The 12,651-nt window shown below is 39.4% G+C and overlaps 1 protein-coding gene across 1 annotated transcript in view; it reads left to right on the top strand.

Moving 5' to 3' along the window:
- Positions 1-12,651, top strand: part of Cbp53E (Calbindin 53E) — a 182,706-nt gene that overhangs the window by 34,583 nt on the left and 135,472 nt on the right. The window lies entirely within an intron of this gene.

Here is a 12,651-nt window from a genome sequence, read left to right as displayed (position 1 = left end):
TGGCCAGTGTTACATGGGATGTTTTGCCTTAGATGAATTTGTGAAAGTGACAAAGCTATAGCTTTCAATATTCATTTTTTTAAATTACTCCTGAGATTTATTCACGATTATCTGGTAAATGGAAAGAAAGATATTTCTCGTTGTGCACATCTTTCTGTCCATTTAGTAAATAATGGGGAATAAATGTCAGGAGCAATTTAATAAATGAATATTGAGATGTGCACAACGTGAAAGATTTATATTGAATAACAGTATACAGAAAAAAATTGCTCTTATTTTGTGTGCATCTATAAATGATTTAGTAAATTTATAGGAAAGATATTATCTAATGGTAAATTTATATTACGGTAATGAAAACCTACACTGGAGTTATGAGAATTTGCGTGAGAGGTTCAAAAACAGTGGGAGGAGGTAGGAAGCCTATGTTTGCGTAGCAGATTAGTACCAGCCTCCACAAGTAGAAGGGTTTAGTCCATTTCCCATAAGTGGGCAGAGCTATAAGCCTAGAACCCGCAATAATGAATTCAAATTAAACAAGTTTAGATTTAGAAAGGATTTTTTTTATTATTATTATCACACTGGCCGAATCCCACCAAGGCAGGGTGGCCCGAAAAAGAAAAACTTTCACCATCATTCACTCCATCACTGTTTTGCCAAAAAGGTGCTTTACACTACAGTTTTTAATCTGCAACATTAACACCCCTCCTTCAGAGTGCAGGCGCTGTACTTCCCATCTCCAGGACTCAAGTCCGGCCTGCCGGTTTCCCTGAACACCTTCATAAATGTTACTTTGCTCACACTCCAACAGCACGTCAAGTATTAAAAACCATTTGTCTCCATTCACTCCTATCAAACACGTTCATGCATGCCTGCTGGAAGTCCAAGCCCCTCGCACACAAAACCTCCTTTACCCCCTCTCTCCACCCTTTCCTAGGCCGATCCCTACCCCGCCTTCCTTCCACTACAGACTGATACACTCTTGAAGTCATTCTGTTTCGCTCCATTCTCTCTTACATGTCCGAACCACCTCAACAATCCTTCCTCAGCCCTCTGGACAACAGTTTTGGTAATCCCGTACCTCCTCCTAACTTCCAAACTACGAATTCTCTGCATTATATTCACACCACACATTGCCCTCAGACATGACATCTCCACTGCCTCCAGCCTTCTCCTCACTGCAACATTCATCACCCACGCTTCACACCCATATAAGAGCGTTGGTAAAACTATACTCTCATACATTCCCCTCTTTGCCTCCAAGGACAAAGTTCTTTGTCTCCACAGACTCCTAAGTGCACCACTCACCCTTTTCCCCTCATCAATTCTATGATTCACCTCATCTTTCACAGACCCATCCGCTGACACGTCCACTCCCAAATATCTGAATACATTCACCTCCTCCATACTCTCGTACACTGAAAATACTTGTCATGTCCTTAGAGAACAACTTTCTAATAATGAAAAAATGCCACACCAAATTCCAATAAATTTGTGGTGTAACCATTCAGTCATTACAAAATAACATTGAAATATCACATTGACCAAATGTTCACAGATAGATTATTGATCCCACAGATGTAATGAATAACGATCCTACTTTATTATTCACTAATCATAGCTTTCTTGAAGAAAGTAATGTCAATGCATTTACAAAAGGGGGAAGTATGAACCGTTCCTTACATGTAATTCAGAACGTATTCTACAGTGGTAAATATTTAAGCAATACTGCATTAACTGCAACGTACTTCATCCTTTTCAAGATGAGGGATTTAGAACAGAGTTACTGGGTTGTCTAATATATGGAAAGGTTAAGGTAAAAAAAGATTTTGGGGGCATATATAACAAAGCTGTAGGTCATTTTTCATACAGGTATTTAGTGACTGAAGTCTCGATGCATCAGACGCATTGCTATTGTAAATATAAAAGGGACACGTATTCAAGATATCTACAGAGATTTGAGGGTTGTCAATTCACTGAGAGAGTTTTACCACCTGGATCACTGCTAAGGCGATCAATTTTTTCGCTTTGGAACCTCAGAAGTTTTCAAAGAGAATAATATTATCCCCTAAGCTCGAAATAATTCTATCCATGAATCGAGTTATTACAGAGATTTAGCTAAGGGTATAAGTATGTTTTAGAGTGTATTGATGTCTTCTCTCGTTACCTGCAGTAATATTGTTGAAGACAGATGCTCTCTGCACTTTAGCTGCATTAAAAAGCAATTTAGAAAGTGATAAAGCCAACGATGTTAGAATAAAATTACAAAGTTCTTGAATAACGACTATTTACCTCTCAAGTGTATTAAAATTTGTGGAACAAGTTTGGCAGTCATTAAAATGTAAATTATAGAAATCCACAACATTCAACATGATTATATACCAGTATGGAAGGCATCAGCTAAAAACCCTTCTAAGAATTTAAGAAAAAAAAAAACACTGCAGCAGGCGTACTGCCCATACGAGGCAGGTCCAATTCTCCTACCGGCTTAAGCCAATGCCTTAACCTAATCAGGTCGCTCACATTCACTTAAGAAGCACGGCATCTCACCTAGCAATCACAAGTTAGTCAAGTCCAACTTACACCCACTCAAATATTAATCTAACCTATTTTTAAAATTACAAAAGGTCTTAGCTTCTATGACGGTACTCGGGAGTTTGTTCCACTGATCCACAACTCTATTACTAAACCAGTGCTTTCTTATATCCTTCCTGAACCTGAATTTTTCCCACTTAAAGCCATTGCTGCGAGTCCTGTCTTGGTTAAATATTTTTAGCACGCTATTTACATCCAATTTATTTATTCCTTTTTCCATTTATACACGTCAATCATATCACCCCTAACTCTATGTCTTTCTAGAGAGTGCGGATTCAGGGCCCTCAGTCTATCTTCATAAGGAAGATTTCTGATACATGGGTTCATGGGATCAACTCCTTGCGTTATGTCCAGGAACAGTTTTATATAAATTATGGTCGAAGACGAAAACGAAACACATAGCAGAGACCGTACGTTTAATGGTGAATCAGACAACATCCAAATTTATTTCTCAGAAGAGATCCCTGCTCTTTACCAGAAACGTTTCTTAGAAATTATTTGCACGGAAAAAAATAATGGAAAGACGTTTTTTAAGGTGTAAATAGTGTAAATAAACAAACAAACAGAAAAAAATATATATTACTGAGCCCACGAGGTCAGAAGCAGCATAGACTGTGCTACCATTTGCCATGGAGGAAATTTCTACCCTTGTTTATAAAACAGTAAAGAATTTTATTAGTGCCAAAGAGTGTTACAGATAGCAGTTACTTCTCAGCCATAACCATCTGCCGGGATGGAGGGGTAATGAAACACGGGTGGCAGAGTCCGTAGATTTTCGTGCGAAACCTCTGTGATACCAGCGTCATGAGATCCTTGTTATAAAGATGAAAGAGGTGTGAATAAAAATAAATTAAAGGAGGTGTAATGCACGGCGAAGGTCTCAACAGCCTCAGTGATCCCTGCGAATTCACCCACAACAGATCATATATATGCGATAAATATTAAAATTTTATCCAAGAATTCTGTGTCAAGTCTATTGGTGAAGATGGCAACATAATTAGTTCTATTTCTAGTTATAATATTCCTGAAATATTAAACAATTCAGCTTAAAATAATATGAACATGAATGATAGGCGTCAAGATTAGGGAGGACCACAGGTAAGTCATTCGTTAAGTGTTGCGCATATCCACCTATCTCATCAAGCGTTTTGAAGACCAAGGACGTTATGAAGAGGTGAGAAACAGCTTTGAGTGTTACTGCAGTATTAACTGTTATGATATCTGTCGTCATTTCACCCTCTAAAGGAGTGTTCTCTGTCTTTTCATCCTTTCACGAGTGATGGGCGGTGGACTGGCTGATATTTTTTATGTATTAATCGGGAGGAATTGCTCCAAATGGAATTGCTCCAAATGGAATTGCTCAAATAATCATTAAATTTTAATGAACACCTTGAGGTTACAAGCCTTAGGATTTGGGAAGTATATTTTACATGATCTAATAGTGGTGCAAATATACTGGAATTCTTGAAAACTAGAGAGTTTGAAATATGTTGGCGAGAATGGATAGGAAACGCCAAATTTGACTGAAAAGGCTTAAAGCCTACACTTTGATTGTTTTAGTTAGTTTAATGTATGCTCTAGAGGAATGAAAATGTCCACTGGTGTTTTATATATTTGCTTGTGGGGGGGAGGTTAAATGCCCCAAATACTCACCTACATACATTCGATAAAAGATTGGTCTTCTAGAGTGGGTGGATTTGCCAACAGTGAACAGAGCATATCAGCTAGACGGTCGTGGTAAATACTCCCCATAAACTAAACAATAGAAAACAGAATTTCAGAATTCAAGATCCAGTGTTTTGGGTGCGTCATCCCTTATACATGAGGTGGATTTGGGAATAATGAAATCTGAAAGATCTGTAACAACCGTTGTTCAGGTTAGGTGTTTTATACTTATTTAACAGAGTGAAATTAATAAATTAATTTTTCTCCGACGTCTCATGGCATTATTGCCTTCCAAATTAGGAACGTTAGGAAGAAGTGCATTGTACCAAGCAGAACAACAATTTACGAATATTACTGCTAAATATAATGCAATAGCAGGCGAAGAATCTAAGTTTGTAAGAACTACGAAAGATAGAATGATTTAATATACGTTTTCTCCTGCTTGTGGAGAGCAGCACCTTATACCAGCACGTCGTTGTGAATATGGATTGTAGATTTAGACTAATTATGACTATCTGTCAGTGTGATCAATTCACTTAATGCTGTTAAGATTTAAGAGTATTAATTCAGTCAAGTTATGGCTGGATAAGGGCATCTATTCCTTTACTAATGCACTTCTAGCAGTAAATTCAAGTATGATATACAATAAAGCATCGTTTAAATCCTTGTCTCGGACTGAAGCAGATACGGTTGGTCATAGGTATACACTAAGAAAATATTGTCTCATACAGTGTTTGTTGATACTGAATATCGCGTCGTTTGATTAATCTTATCATTTAAATCCACTCTGCTTCCAGTTTGGGAACTTAAGGTAATGTTTTGTAACCGTTAATTTAGAAACAAAAAAATATGAGCTGTGAATTCCCCACTCACACAAGTGCGTTAAGCATTATGACTTTAAAAGGGACGGGAGTAACGCACGACCCTCGCTCATCATATAATTAATTAGTGATTGGAAGAACGGCCATTGCTAAATACATATTTGCAGGGTAAAGGAGCTTATAATTCCATAGCAGATGAATTTTTGTTTTGCATATATTAACATAATTTTCACAGTAGTTGCGAATAACTGTGTAATTTGTTTTGTGAAACTACAAGTGTAATCAACATAAATGCCAGTCTCCAGGTGATTCTTCATTTGTCTTTACAATGAACTTTGAGGAAATAGCAGTGAAGAAAAAAAAAAAACGTGGAGAATATGCAAATCGCACTGGCCTACAAAGATTTCTTTACAACTTGTGTTCCTGACTAATTGTGTGACGCTGATTTCCAATCTAACCTTAGTTTTGCTCCAACACTTAGTTTCTGTGAAGCAGAACCTCACAGTGAACGCTTTCACCAAGACTGGGAAGAGATATATGGGAGACCTTAGGAGCAGTTTGATGGTAAAGTACTGCTGGACACTGGTGCGGGAGAGCAATACTGAATGAGCGAGAAAGCCTGAGAACTGTGAATTAATTTTGTTTGTGTGTCTGTGCAATTTTTATGCATGTATAATGAATTTTCGTTAAAATTATTATTGTCACTGCATGCACCACACTTAATATCTATAACTCTTGAGTAACATTAATGTTAAATAACACACATATTGGTCATAAGATAACGGAAAATTCTTACGAGTGACCAAGGAAGCACAAATTCATAATTAGCTCAAAGTTAACTTAAACAACCAATTTAATTTCTGAACTGGATAATAAGTTAGATTTTGTTGGCCAGTGTTACATGGGATGTTTTGCCTTAGATGAATTTGTTAAAGTGACAAAGCTATAGCTTTCAATATTCATTTTTTTAAATTACTCCTGAGATTTATTCACGATTATCTGGTAAATGGAAAGAAAGATACTTCTCGTTGTGCACATCTTTCTGTAGATTTAGTAAATAATGGGGAATAAATGTCAGGAGCAATTTAATAAATGAATATTGAGATGTGCACAACGTGAAAGATTTACATTGAATAACAGTATACAGAAAAAAATTGCTCTTATTTTGTGTGCATCTATAAATGATTTAGTAAATTTATAGGAAAGACATTATCTAATGGTAAATTTATATTACGGTAATGAAAACCTACACTGGAGTTATGAGAATTTGCGTGAGAGGTTCAAAAACAGTGGGAGGAGGTAGGAAGCCTATGTTTGCGTAGCAGATTAGTACCAGCCTCCACAAGTAGAAGGGTTTAGTCCATTTCCCATAAGTGGGCAGAGCTATAAGCCTAGAACCCGCAATAATGAATTCAAATTAAACAAGTTTAGATTTAGAAAGGATTTTTTTTTATTATTATTATCACACTGGCCGATTCCCACCAAGGCAGGGTGGCCCGAAAAAGAAAAACTTTCACCATCATTCACTCCATCACTGTTTTGCCAGAAAGGTGCTTTACACTACAGTTTTTAAACTGCAATATTAACACCCCTCCTTCAGAGTGCAGGCACTGTACTTCCCATCTCCAGGACTCAAGTCCGGCCTGCCGGTTTCCCTGAACACCTTCATAAATGTTACTTTGCTCACACTCCAACAGCACGTCAAGTATTAAAAACCATTTGTCTCCATTCACTCCTATCAAACACGCTCATGCATGCCTGCTGGAAGTCCAAGCCCCTCGCACACAAAACCTCCTTTACCCCCTCTCTCCAACCTTTCCTAGGCCGACCCCTACCCCGCCTTCCTTCCACTACAGACTGATACACTCTTGAAGTCATTCTGTTTCGCTCCATTCTCTCTACATGTCCGAACCACCTCAACAATCCTTCCTCAGCCCTCTGGACAAAAGTTTTGGTAATATCGCACCTCCTCCTAACTTCCAAACTACGAATTCTCTGCATTATATTCACACCACACATTGCCCTCAGACATGACATCTCCACTGCCTCCAGCCTTCTCCTCGCTGCAACATTCATCACCCATGCTTCACACCCATATAAGAGCGTTGGTAAAACTATACTCTCATACATTCCCCTCTTTGCCTCCAAGGACAAAGTTCTTTGTCTCCACAGACTCCTAAGTGCACCACTCACCCTTTTCCCCTCATCAATTCTATGATTCACCTCATCTTTCATAGACCCATCCGCTGACACGTCCACTCCCAAATATCTGAATACATTCACCTCCTCCATACTCTCTCCCTCCAATCTGATATCCAATCTTTCATCACCTAATCTTTTTGTTATCCTCATAACCTTACTCTTTCCTGTATTCACTTTTAATTTTCTTCTTTTGCATACCCTACCAAATTCATCCACCAATCTCTGCAACTTCTCTTCAGAATCTCCCAAGAGCACAGTGTCATCAGCAAAGATCAACTGTGACAACTCCCACTTTATGTGTGATTCTTTATCTTTTAGCTCCACGCCTCTTGCCAAGACCCTCGCATTTACTTCTCTTACAATCCCATCTATAAATATATTAAACATCCACGGTGACATCACACATCCTTGTCTAAGGCCTACTTTTACTGGGAAATAATTTCCCTCTTTCCTACATACTCTAACTTGAGCCTCACTATCCTCGTAAAAACTCTTCACTGCTTTCAGTAACCTACCTCCTACACCATACACCTGCAACATCTGCCACATTGTCCCCCTATCCACCCTGTCTTACGCCTTTTCCAAATCCATAAATGCCACAAAGACCTCTTTAGCCTTATCTATATACTGTTCGCTTATATGTTTCACTGTAAACACCTGGTCCACACACCACCTACCTTTCCTAAAGCCTCCTTGTTCATCTGCTATCCTATTCTCCGTCTTACTCTTAATTCTTTCAATAATAACTCTACCATACACTTTACCAGGTATACTCAACAGACTTATCCCCTTATAATTTTTTTCACTCTCTTTTGTCCCCTTTTCCTTTATACAAAGGAACTATGCATGCTCTCTGCCAATCCCTAGGTACCTTACCTTCTTCCATACATTTATTAAATAATTGCACCAACCACTCCAAAACTATATCCCCACCTGCTTTTAACATTTCTATCTTTATCCCATCAATCCCGGCTGCCTTACCCCCTTTCATTTTACCTACTGCCTCACGAACTTCCCCTACACTCACAACTGGCTCTTCCTCACTCCTACAAGATGTTATTCCTCCTTGCCCTATACACGAAATCACAGCTTCCTTATCTTCATCAACATTTAACAATTCCTCAAAATATTCCCTCCATCTTCCCAATACCTCTAACTCTCCATTTAATAACTCTCCTCTCCTATTTTTAACTGACAAATCCATTTGTTTTCTAGGCTTCCTTAACTTGTTAATCTTACTCCAAAACTTTTTCTTTTTTTAACAAAATTTGTTGATAACATCTCACCCACTCTCTCATTTGCTCTCTTTTTACATTGCTTCACCACTCTCTTAACCTCTCTCTTTTTCTCCATAAACTCTTCCCTCCTTGCATCACTTCTACTTTGTAAAAACTTCTCATATGCTAACTTTTTCTCCCTTACTACTCTCTTTACATCATTCCACCAATCGCTCCTCTTCCCTCCCGCACCCACTTTCCTGTAACCACAAACTTCTGCTGAACACTCTAACACTACATTTTTAAACCTACCCCATACCTCTTCGACCCCATTGCCTATGCTCTCATTAGCCCAGGAAAGGATATAGGAAAGTATTGGTTTGGAAATAGGGTAGTTGATGAGTGGAACAGTCTGCCTGGTAGGGTTATTGAGGCTAAAACCTTGGGTAGTTTCAAATTTAAGTTGTATAAATACACGACTGAGAAGGGTTGGATTTAAGTGGAGCTTGCACGTGAGTAAATAGAATTATCAAAGCTTATTGCTTGGGAAGCAATGAAAATTGGGTTGGGTAAATATTCTGTTAGTGCGATGAATTGTGAAGGACCTGCCTAGTATGGGCCAACAGGCCTGCTGCATTGTTCCTCCTCTATGTTCTTATGTTCCTGTGTCAAGAATCCAGTGGAGTAGAAGGTGGGTCAGTTGCATCTGCAAATTGTAACCTGCAACTCTACATCAATGGCACTAATTTACCCCCTCCGTGTATTCCGCTGCTGATGCCGATTCTGCTACCTTCTTTACATTCTCTCTCTCTCTCTCTCTCTCTCTCTCTCTCTCTCTCTCTCTCTCTCTCTCTCGCTAGTGATACAGAACGAAATATGCTAGAGTGCTTTTATTAAGTGTTGGAGAATCACGAGTCTCAAGTGATTATACTCAATGAAGTTTTAAGTTTTAAGTGATAATGAGTCTTATGAGTAATAAGTGCCAAGAGTTACGTGATCAGAGTTATGCTAACAAAGAGAAATGAAGAAAAGTAAAAGTGGTAAGGGGTGAGGCACCAGTAACGAGCTAGGTTTATTGAACTGGTAGCTGTCATAGTCGTCTGGACGTCTCCCGCAAGTGGTTATAGCGGTTGGCGGCTGTTTCTGCTTGGCAGCCATAGCAGACTGAGTTGATGGCCGCACAGATGACGCTCATATGGATTACTTGACAACTACTAGCACCACCAGGAAGCCTACAGTGTCAGCACCAACAATACTATACTTATCCCCACCTATACCAGTGTTAGTACCACGAATCATGCAGTGCTAGCCACAACAATACCACCGTGTCAGAAATAACAATATTAGTGTTAGCACTAACAATTCTACAGACTCAGCACCAACATTAGTGTCAGCACCAACAATTCTACAGAGTCAGCACCAACATTAGTGTCAGCACCAAGAACACTTCGATGCTAGCAGCAACAATGCCTGCGTTATCTACAAAAATACTAGTCACATCACCAACAACACACCACTATCAGCACTACACCACTGCCAAGTCAGTACCGACATACATTATCAGCATCACCACCAAGTCAGTACTAACAATATTACATTATCAGCACCCAAGTATTACACAGTGTCAGCACCCTCACTGACCACACCACTGGCACACACTTCACTCAAAAGCTTGGCTGTATTGATCTATGGTGTTAAAGGAGAACACACTGACTCACAGAAGATCACAACTCCGCCAAATACACAACTTTTCCTTTCCCCTCCTGCAACCCCTCCCCCCCACACGGTATTTCCTTCCCCCTCCCCTCCTCTCACTCTCTCTCTCTCTCTCCTCTCTTTCTTGCTCCTACTATTCCTCCACTGATCCCCACCTCCCCTCCACACAAGTTCTTATGTGATATAAAAATAGCAGAATTTTGGAAGGAAGCGAGGCTGGTACCAGGCAAGGGTTGGGTAAGAGGAGGCAATGGTCCTTCATGTCCGGGTCTGAGTGAAGGATAGTACACGTCTTGGTGGGTGAAGGAAGGTGTGTTCTACTTTAAGTTGTGGGAGTAAGGTGCTCGAGAGAAAATCAGCAGGAATGCATTAACAGTGAATGCTGATGTGATGAGTGATTAAGAGAGCATTGAATTCTCAGAATAATTAAAAGTGGAATTTTGCTATTCTTCCTGCATGCATGTATATATATATATATATATATATATATATATATATATATATATATATATATATATATATATATATATATATATATATTACATATATATATATATATATATATATATATATATATGATGCAAGGAGGGAAGAGTATATGGAGAAAAAGAGAGAGGTTAAGAGAGTGGTGAAGCAATGTAAAAAGAGAGCAAATGAGAGAGTGGGTGAGATGTTATCAACAAATTTTGTTGAAAATAAGAAAAAGTTTTGGAGTGAGATTAACAAGTTAAGAAAGCCTAGAGAACAAATGGATTTGTCAGTTAAAAATAGGAGAGGAGAGTTATTAAATGGAGAGTTAGAGGTATTGGGAAGATGGAGGGAATATTTTGAGGAATTGTTAAATGTTGATGAAGATAAGGAAGCTGTGATTTCGTGTATAGGGCAAGGAGGAATAACATCTTATAGGAGTGAGAAAGAGCCAGTTGTGAGTGTGGGGGACGTTCGTGAGGCAGTAGGTAAAATGAAAGGGGGTAAGGCAGCCGGGATTGATGGGATAAAGATAGAAATGTTAAAAGCAGGTGGGGATATAGTTTTGGAGTGGTTGGTGCAATTATTTAATAAATGTATGGAAGAGGGTAAGGTACCTAGGGATTGGCAGAGAGCATGCATAGTTCCTTTGTATAAAGGCAAAGGGGATAAAAGAGAGTGCAAAAATTATAGGGGGATAAGTCTGTTGAGTGTACCTGGTAAAGTGTATGGTAGAGTTATAATTGAAAGAATTAAGAGTAAGACGGAGAATAGGATAGCAGATGAACAAGGAGGCTTTAGGAAAGGTAGGGGGTGTGTGGACCAGGTGTTTACAGTGAAACATATAAGTGAACAGTATTTAGATAAGGCTAAAGAGGTCTTTGTGGCATTTATGGATTTGGAAAAGGCGTATGACAGGGTGGATAGGGGGGCAATGTGGCAGATGTTGCAAGTGTATGGTGTAGGAGGTAGGTTACTGAAAGCAGTGAAGAGTTTTTACGAGGATAGTGAGGCTCAAGTTAGAGTATGTAGGAAAGAGGGAAATTTTTTCCCAGTAAAAGTAGGCCTTAGACAAGGATGTGTGATGTCACCGTGGTTGTTTAATATATTTATAGATGGGGTTGTAAGAGAAGTAAATGCGAGGGTCTTGGCAAGAGGCGTGGAGTTAAAAGATAAAGAATCACACACAAAGTGGGAGTTGTCACAGCTGCTCTTTGCTGATGACACTGTGCTCTTGGGAGATTCTGAAGAGAAATTGCAGAGATTGGTGGATGAATTTGGTAGGGTGTGCAAAAGAAGAAAATTAAAGGTGAATACAGGAAAGAGTAAGGTTATGAGGATAACAAAAAGATTAGGTGATGAAAGATTGAATATCAGATTGGAGGGAGAGAGTATGGAGGAGGTGAACGTATTCAGATATTTGGGAGTGGACGTGTCAGCGGATGGGTCTATGAAAGATGAGGTGAATCATAGAATTGATGAGGGAAAAAGAGTGAGTGGTGCACTTAGGAGTCTGTGGAGACAAAGAACTTTGTCCTTGGAGGCAAAGAGGGGAATGAGAGTATAGTTTTACCAACGCTCTTATATGGGTGTGAAACGTGGGTGATGAATGTTGCAGCGAGGAGAAGGCTGGAGGCAGTGGAGATGTCATGTCTGAGGGCAATGTGTGGTGTGAATATAATGCAGAGAATTCGTAGTTTGGAAGTTAGGAGGAGGTGCTGGATTACCAAAACTGTTGTCCAGAGGGCTGAGGAAGGGTTGTTGAGGTGGTTCGGACATGTAGAGAGAATGGAGCGAAACAGAATGACTTCAAGAGTGTATCAGTCTGTAGTGGAAGGAAGGCGGGGTAGGGGTCGGCCTAGGAAAGGTTGGAGGGAGGGGGTAAAGGAGGTTTTGTGTGCGAGGGGCTTGGACTTCCAGCAGGCATGCATGAGCGTGTTTGATAGGAGTGAATGGAGACATATGGTTTT

Source organism: Cherax quadricarinatus, chromosome 76 (assembly GCF_038502225.1).
Source record: "Cherax quadricarinatus isolate ZL_2023a chromosome 76, ASM3850222v1, whole genome shotgun sequence".
Lineage (NCBI taxonomy): Eukaryota > Metazoa > Arthropoda > Malacostraca > Decapoda > Parastacidae > Cherax > Cherax quadricarinatus.
Note: the sequence above shows the minus strand (reverse complement) of the source record. Positions and strands in the feature narration are given on the sequence as shown.